The sequence below is a fragment of the Dasypus novemcinctus genome, chromosome 7, assembly GCF_030445035.2.
Source record: "Dasypus novemcinctus isolate mDasNov1 chromosome 7, mDasNov1.1.hap2, whole genome shotgun sequence".
Taxonomy (NCBI): Eukaryota; Metazoa; Chordata; class Mammalia; order Cingulata; family Dasypodidae; genus Dasypus; species Dasypus novemcinctus.
This window is the reverse complement of record NC_080679.1, coordinates 124,515,145-124,521,144: the sequence shown is the minus strand read 5'-3', so window position 1 is coordinate 124,521,144 and position 6,000 is coordinate 124,515,145. Positions and strand designations below refer to the sequence as shown.

The 6,000-nt window shown below is 48.3% G+C and overlaps 1 long non-coding RNA gene across 5 annotated transcripts in view; it reads left to right on the top strand.

Moving 5' to 3' along the window:
* Positions 1-1,629: 1,629 nt before the first annotated feature.
* Positions 1,630-6,000, top strand: part of LOC101421654 (uncharacterized) — a 66,002-nt gene continuing 61,631 nt past the window's right edge. For 3 of the 5 annotated variants that reach the window (XR_011649292.1, XR_011649291.1, XR_009186630.2), the window contains exons 1-2: positions 1,630-1,907; positions 3,265-3,445. This is a non-coding gene — a long non-coding RNA (uncharacterized lncRNA). The other 2 variants (XR_011649293.1, XR_009186632.2) reach the window with 2 other exon arrangements.

Sequence of the window (6,000 nt, the reverse complement as noted above, 5' to 3'; positions counted from 1 at the left end):
CCACCAATCCCTAAACCCTGTCACTTCCCCCAGCAACAGCAACAGCTAATCCCTAACCACCACCCCTCCCCCTTCCAGTACCTCCCACTGACCTTTCTCCCCAGTAACTGCTTGCGGCAATCAATCAGAACATGGCATAAGCTTCGACCAATCAGCCTTCCCCAGCCCCTATAAGACTGTAGCCACTTCCTCAATAAGATTGGACCTGCGTGTTTACCTCGTCTCCGCGGTAGTTCTTCTGCCGTGTGCCCTCCAGTCCTGAGAGCCCCGACAAGGGCCTGGCCTCCCTTGTCCCCAGTTCATCGCCTGCTTCTCCGGGCGACCCCTTCATCGCCGGCTTCGTCGGGCGACCCCATCAGCCGAACCGCGCAACCCCTGTGAGACCGACCCCTCGTCTGCTGCCGGACCGACCCCTCGTCTGCTGCCGGACCGACCCCTCGTCTGCTGCCGGACCGACCCCTCATCCCAAGCCGGACCGACCCCTCATCCAAAGCTTGACCGACCCCTCGTCCGCAGCCAGACCCCACCGCCACTGACCGAGCAAGCCGCCGCAGGTTCAGCATACAGTGAGAGGAGAAAAGATGACCAAATGAAGTATTATGGATGTTCAGAGGAGAGAGACTTTCTAGCCTGGAGGGTGGGGATGACATGGGCAGGCTCCATGAAGATGCCGCACTGCTATCATTTAGGATGGGGAGATTTTAAATACGTGATGATGGTGGGGCCGGGATGGGAAAAATGAACGTTCCAGGTGAAGGGGAAAAAAGACACATACAGAACAATATGTGATGTGAATGTGGAAAATGCAGGTACCCTGGTAGACTCCCCCTCTAGTTTCCTATTAACACGAAGCCATAAATAGTATAAAGCAAGTGTCAAGTTTTAAAGGAAAGAATGAGACAAGGATAGCTCCTGGGAAGAGAGAAGCCTGAGCAGTCTGTGTAGAGAAGAAAGTCCATGGATGAAGGGCAGGAGGTCAGGAGGTCAGAAGCGCTGACCTGGTTTCATGGCATATACCCCCTAAAAATCAGAATGAAGGACACAAAGAGTTTCTTCAAGCAATTAATTGCAAAGAAGAAAGAGAGAGAGGTGGAGGAGGTAGTCATAGATTAAAAGACTTAAAAAACATGCCAATCTATTGCAATGTGTGGGTTTTGTTTGAATTGATTCCAACTGGCAAACTCTTAAAAAATATCTTGCCATTTATGAGGCAATCGACTATTGAATATTTGGAAACGTTAAAAAGTTATCACAATTTTTTAGGTGTTAGTATGGTGGTTATGTTAAAAGGAGTTTTTACTTTCCGGATGTGCATTCTGAAATATTTATGGATTTAATGATGTCAGGGATTTGCGTCAAAATAATGCAGGCAGTGGGGGAGGCATAGATTGGCCGCTTGGGATCCTTGCTGCAGCTGGGTATTGAAGGTTCAATAAACCATTCTGCCTACCTTTGCATATATTTGAAATTTATAATAACAGAAAATGTAAAACAAAAAAAAACTATAAAAAAGAGGGTATGCGGCGGTGACTGAAAGCCTGAGGCGGAAGCGCCACCCCGGGCGCTCGGAGGCCCCGCCCTGAGACCCCGCCCTGAGACACCGCCCCTTGCCCCAGGGCTGCTCTCCCGCCTGCCTGTCGGCGGAGGCCGCGCCTTCCCCTTCCCCCTCAGGAGCCCGCTCGCTGCCGTTTCTCAGTCGGCTGTCAGTTCCTCCTTCACACCCCAAGACTGCTCCGAGCCCCACAAAATAGCCCCCAGCCCCCGTCCCTCGGGCCGGGGCCGCCGCCTCCCCCGCCCCGTCGGGAGGCCGGTCGCTTCCGGTCGCGGGCTCGGAGCGCGTCGGCGTTGTGGTGGCGACGGCTGAGCGCGGCCGCCGCGGGGCAGATCCTTCGGCTGAACCCTCTCGGGTGGGAGCGGCCGGGTGCTGGCGCCGGGGCGGGCTGGGGGCAGGCGGAGCGCTGAGGCGGTCTGAGCCCCCGGCGGAGTCCGGCCTCGAGTCACCGGGTCGAGAGAGGCGGGCCGGCAGGGCTGCAGGAGGAGGGGTGGGGCGGCCCTGGGGTCTTCCCGTACTCCTAGCAGGGGGCGGTGCGGGGGCGCCGAGGGGAGTAGGCGTTTGGCAGGGGTGAGAGGGTCCAGCCCAGAGGATGGAGCGAGAGGACAGGCCGGCCGCTACAGGCTCTCCCTAGGGATGGGCCGCCAGAATGGGAGGTGTGGGGAAACGCGGAGCTCTGGAGCTTCCCTGGGGCTACTGGCAGGGAAGGAGTGGGGTCCGGGAGGAGATGGGGAGGGAGTGTGGATTTAGAGGAGGGAAATGAGGTCGGGAGAGGCCTTGCTGGGGAACCGCCCATCTTGGCGGCTACTGGGAAGAGGGGGTGGAAGTGCAGTGAAAGGAGGAACTCCTTCTTCCAGAAAGGCAGTGCCAAGCACCTCCTGTATATTCGCTGTATTTTGCATGAATTTTTGGGGGGCTTCCCAGAGCAGCCTTGCAGCCTGTGAAAAGGCCCCAAGGTACAAAGAAGTGTGGAATTTGTAAAGTGCTATCACAAGGCAGTCAATTGTTAAATGCCAACCGAATAGCAGAGGCAGTAGTTGCCAAAGAACTTGGAAGGATGTGGGGATAGGGTGGGCCTTATGAAGTTGGTGGAACTTAAGATGAGAATGTTATGGGAAGGCAGATCTGGCAAAGGGTACAGCATGCAGCAGGGCCCACGGGGCTCCTAGGAAAGGCGCTTGAGGCATGGAGGAGGGACAGGAACCTGGCTGGACTGTGGATTCGTCCACCCCGCAGTGCCCGCTGTTGGGAGAGGGGCCCAGGAAGGTGGCTCCTAAATGTTTAAAGTGTTCCTTGGTTCCATATATCCAAGAGACCGATTTGGAGAAATCCCAGAATGGAAGAGACCTGTTTACTTCTACTTTTTCCAAACTTAATTGACTCTGATATCCTTTCCTTTTCCCTCCATGGGCCCCACTGACAGCTCAAGCAGCATCTCATCAAGGAGGACATTCTGGCGAAAGCTACTGAGGAGCATTAAGGGCTCTGGCAGGCTTGGAGCAATGGCAGGATATCTGGTTGTGATATATGATATAAGGAGACTAATGGGACACCTGTTTGTGGGAACCCAGAGCCCGGCAGCCAAGAGGGAGGCAGGGGTCTTGAACCACAGTTAACCATGGGAGGGACAAGAGGTACCTTTGTCAAGGATTGAGGAGAAAAATGCGCTTGGTCTCTCATGGATGATTATGCTGCTTCTGTTTTCTCCCCAGAACATTTGGTTCAAAAAAGAAGGCACTGCTTTTCGTGATAAAATGGCTGTGGTGAAACCCTCCAGCAGAGAACCAAAGAATGCCAAAGAATCATTTAACAAGGTATCATCCCTCCTTTTGAAGAACCTAGTGGAGGAGCCCAAGAAAAGAACAGAGGTACCTAATCACCTCCTAGAATCAAGTAAGTGACTAGAAAAAGATTTGCTCTCTAACTTCCATTTTGCCAGCACATCCAAAGTCCAGAAAGCATAATAGAAGTTTTGCTGCTGATTCATCTATTTTTCTATAGGCCCATAATAGTTTTTATTATTAAGAACAATGGTTCTATTTAAATCAGGAATAGTCTCTCTTTGTTTAATAGGTTTTTAAATATATACTTTTTATTTTTTAAATATACTTAGATTACACAAACTTTACATAAAAAATATAGGGGATTCCCATATGTCCCCCTCTCTACCCTTCCCACATTTTCCCACATTAATAACATCCTTCATTAGTGTGGTACATTTGTTTCAGCCATTTTGGAGCATTGCCACTGAGTGTGTATTATAGTTTATATTGTAGTTTACACTCTCTCCCGTGTGATTCTGTAAGTTATTAGAAGATATATAATGGCCTGCATCTGTCATTGCAGTGTCATTCAGGACAATTCCTAAGTCCCAAAAATGCCCCCCATATTACACCTATTTTTCCCTCTCCCTCCCCTCAGCACCTGCTCTGGCCACTGCCTCCACATCAATGATAAAAATTTTTCATTGCTAGAATCACAATAAGTCTATAGTAGAATAACCAGTAAGTCTACTCTAGTTCATTGTTCATTCCTCATTCTTAAGGATTCTAAATATTCCCTCTTTCTTAACCAATAAATTAAAAAAATATATTTTATTGTGGTAACACATTTTAGCCAAGTTAGATATTCAATTTGGTAGTGCTTAATTACATTCACGGCGATGTGGTACTATCCTGACCTTGAATTACCAAAACATTCCATCAACCCAAACAGAAATTTGGTATCCATTAAGCATTAACTCCCCATTCCCCACTGCTCATCCTGCCCCTGGTGTAACCAGTCTATTTTTGTGGTGTAAATTAGCTATCAAGTTGTGTGGCTTCCACTTCCTCAAATTTCTTTCCTTGCCATCTCCAGGGTCTAGAACTGCTGCAGGTCTCTCTTTGCGGGCGACATTCTCCACCGTTTTCCGTACTCTTACAGTCAGCTTCGTTTTTCAAATCCTGCGTGAATCTTAGCCCTGTGTGCTCTAGTACTCTTCCTTCACCTGGCCTCTGGACCCCTTTGCTGTCTGATCCTGCAGTGTCCCCTCACTGACTCTCCACTGGTCCCCAGCTCCAGCCACCTCATATTACTCCCTGCTCCTTCGAGTCCATGTGGATTTTATACTTTCTTGTTTTTTTCATGTGATCCCTTAGCCTGGGAAACCTGGTAAATCCTATAGCTATGACATGAAAAGCTGATCAGTTTGCCTATGTTATTAAATCACACAGCAACCTCCTGAGGTTCTTTCTACATTCGTTTTACTGGTGGAGAAGCTGAAATCAACTGAATTCCCTGAGGAGATGCAACCAGTCAGCCCCTGAGCAGGGGAGCAGGCCTTTGAGCCTTTAGGCCCTTTCCCATGGAGCCCAGTGGCCCTCACTCCTTCAGAGCCCATCCTAGTTTTGGAACAGTGATGTGTTGGTGTGACTCTTTTGCCACTTGTAGAACAAATTAGTACATATTACAATTTCTAGCCATTAGCAGGAAAAGACAACATTTACATCTACTTTGTGGCCCTAAACAAACAAAAGCAAATAACAAGCATTCAGCATGAAAAAAGTTTACTGAGCACTGGCAATTTCAGCCCTTAGAATTCACTGAATAGTAACCTCAGACTCTTTATTTCCCCTTACCTGCCATCCTTGCCCCATTCCAGCTCTTCAGTTGGGCCCAAAGCTGATGACAATGATATCTCACCTGGGGAGCAACAAAAGTACCCAGTTTCCCACCCACCTCTGACTGATACTAGAGTCATGATGGGGTAAAGAGCAGGTGAGGGTGTCTGTGACTCACATGATTTGGGTGTATTCAGAGCTCGAAGGCTAGTATTTGTGAGAAAGCAGACCATATTGCGGGAGGCAGTTTAGAATAGTGGTGGGAAGTCAGATGGACCTGGGCTTGATTTTAACTACCAATCCTGGACAACTTAGTAAGGTCTCAGCTTCCTCCTCTGTAAGCAGAAATAACACCTACCTCACGGGGTAGGAATGAGGGCTCTATGTAAATGGGGACACAGTACTGCCTGGCACAAAGCTCTTAAGAAAAGGAAACAATTCACTGTGTAATGGGCATGGCTCAGTTCCTGCCTAAATAAAGAGCTGGGAAAGTTATGTACCCTGCACAGCTTTTGTGAGCTCAGTTGTCACTGTGCTCTCAAAACTGGGGGAAAAAAAGTTGACATTCCTACTAAAACTGTTTTAGACTTTCCTGATCAGCATGATAATTATTCAAAGCTTTAACATGATTATATATCACATTGTAATTCTATTCAGAGGAAGTCAAATAATAAAAATTTCAAATACAAGGTAATCTAATGAAACACTTTGTATTTGGGTACTTTGAACTGGGTAGTCATTCCTTAATCACTCAGTGAGAAGGGTTCTTGTCTTTAAGAGCTGGTGTTTTATTACAAAGATTTGTATAAGATGTATGAAGAGAAAATTATTATCTATTTTTTTGAA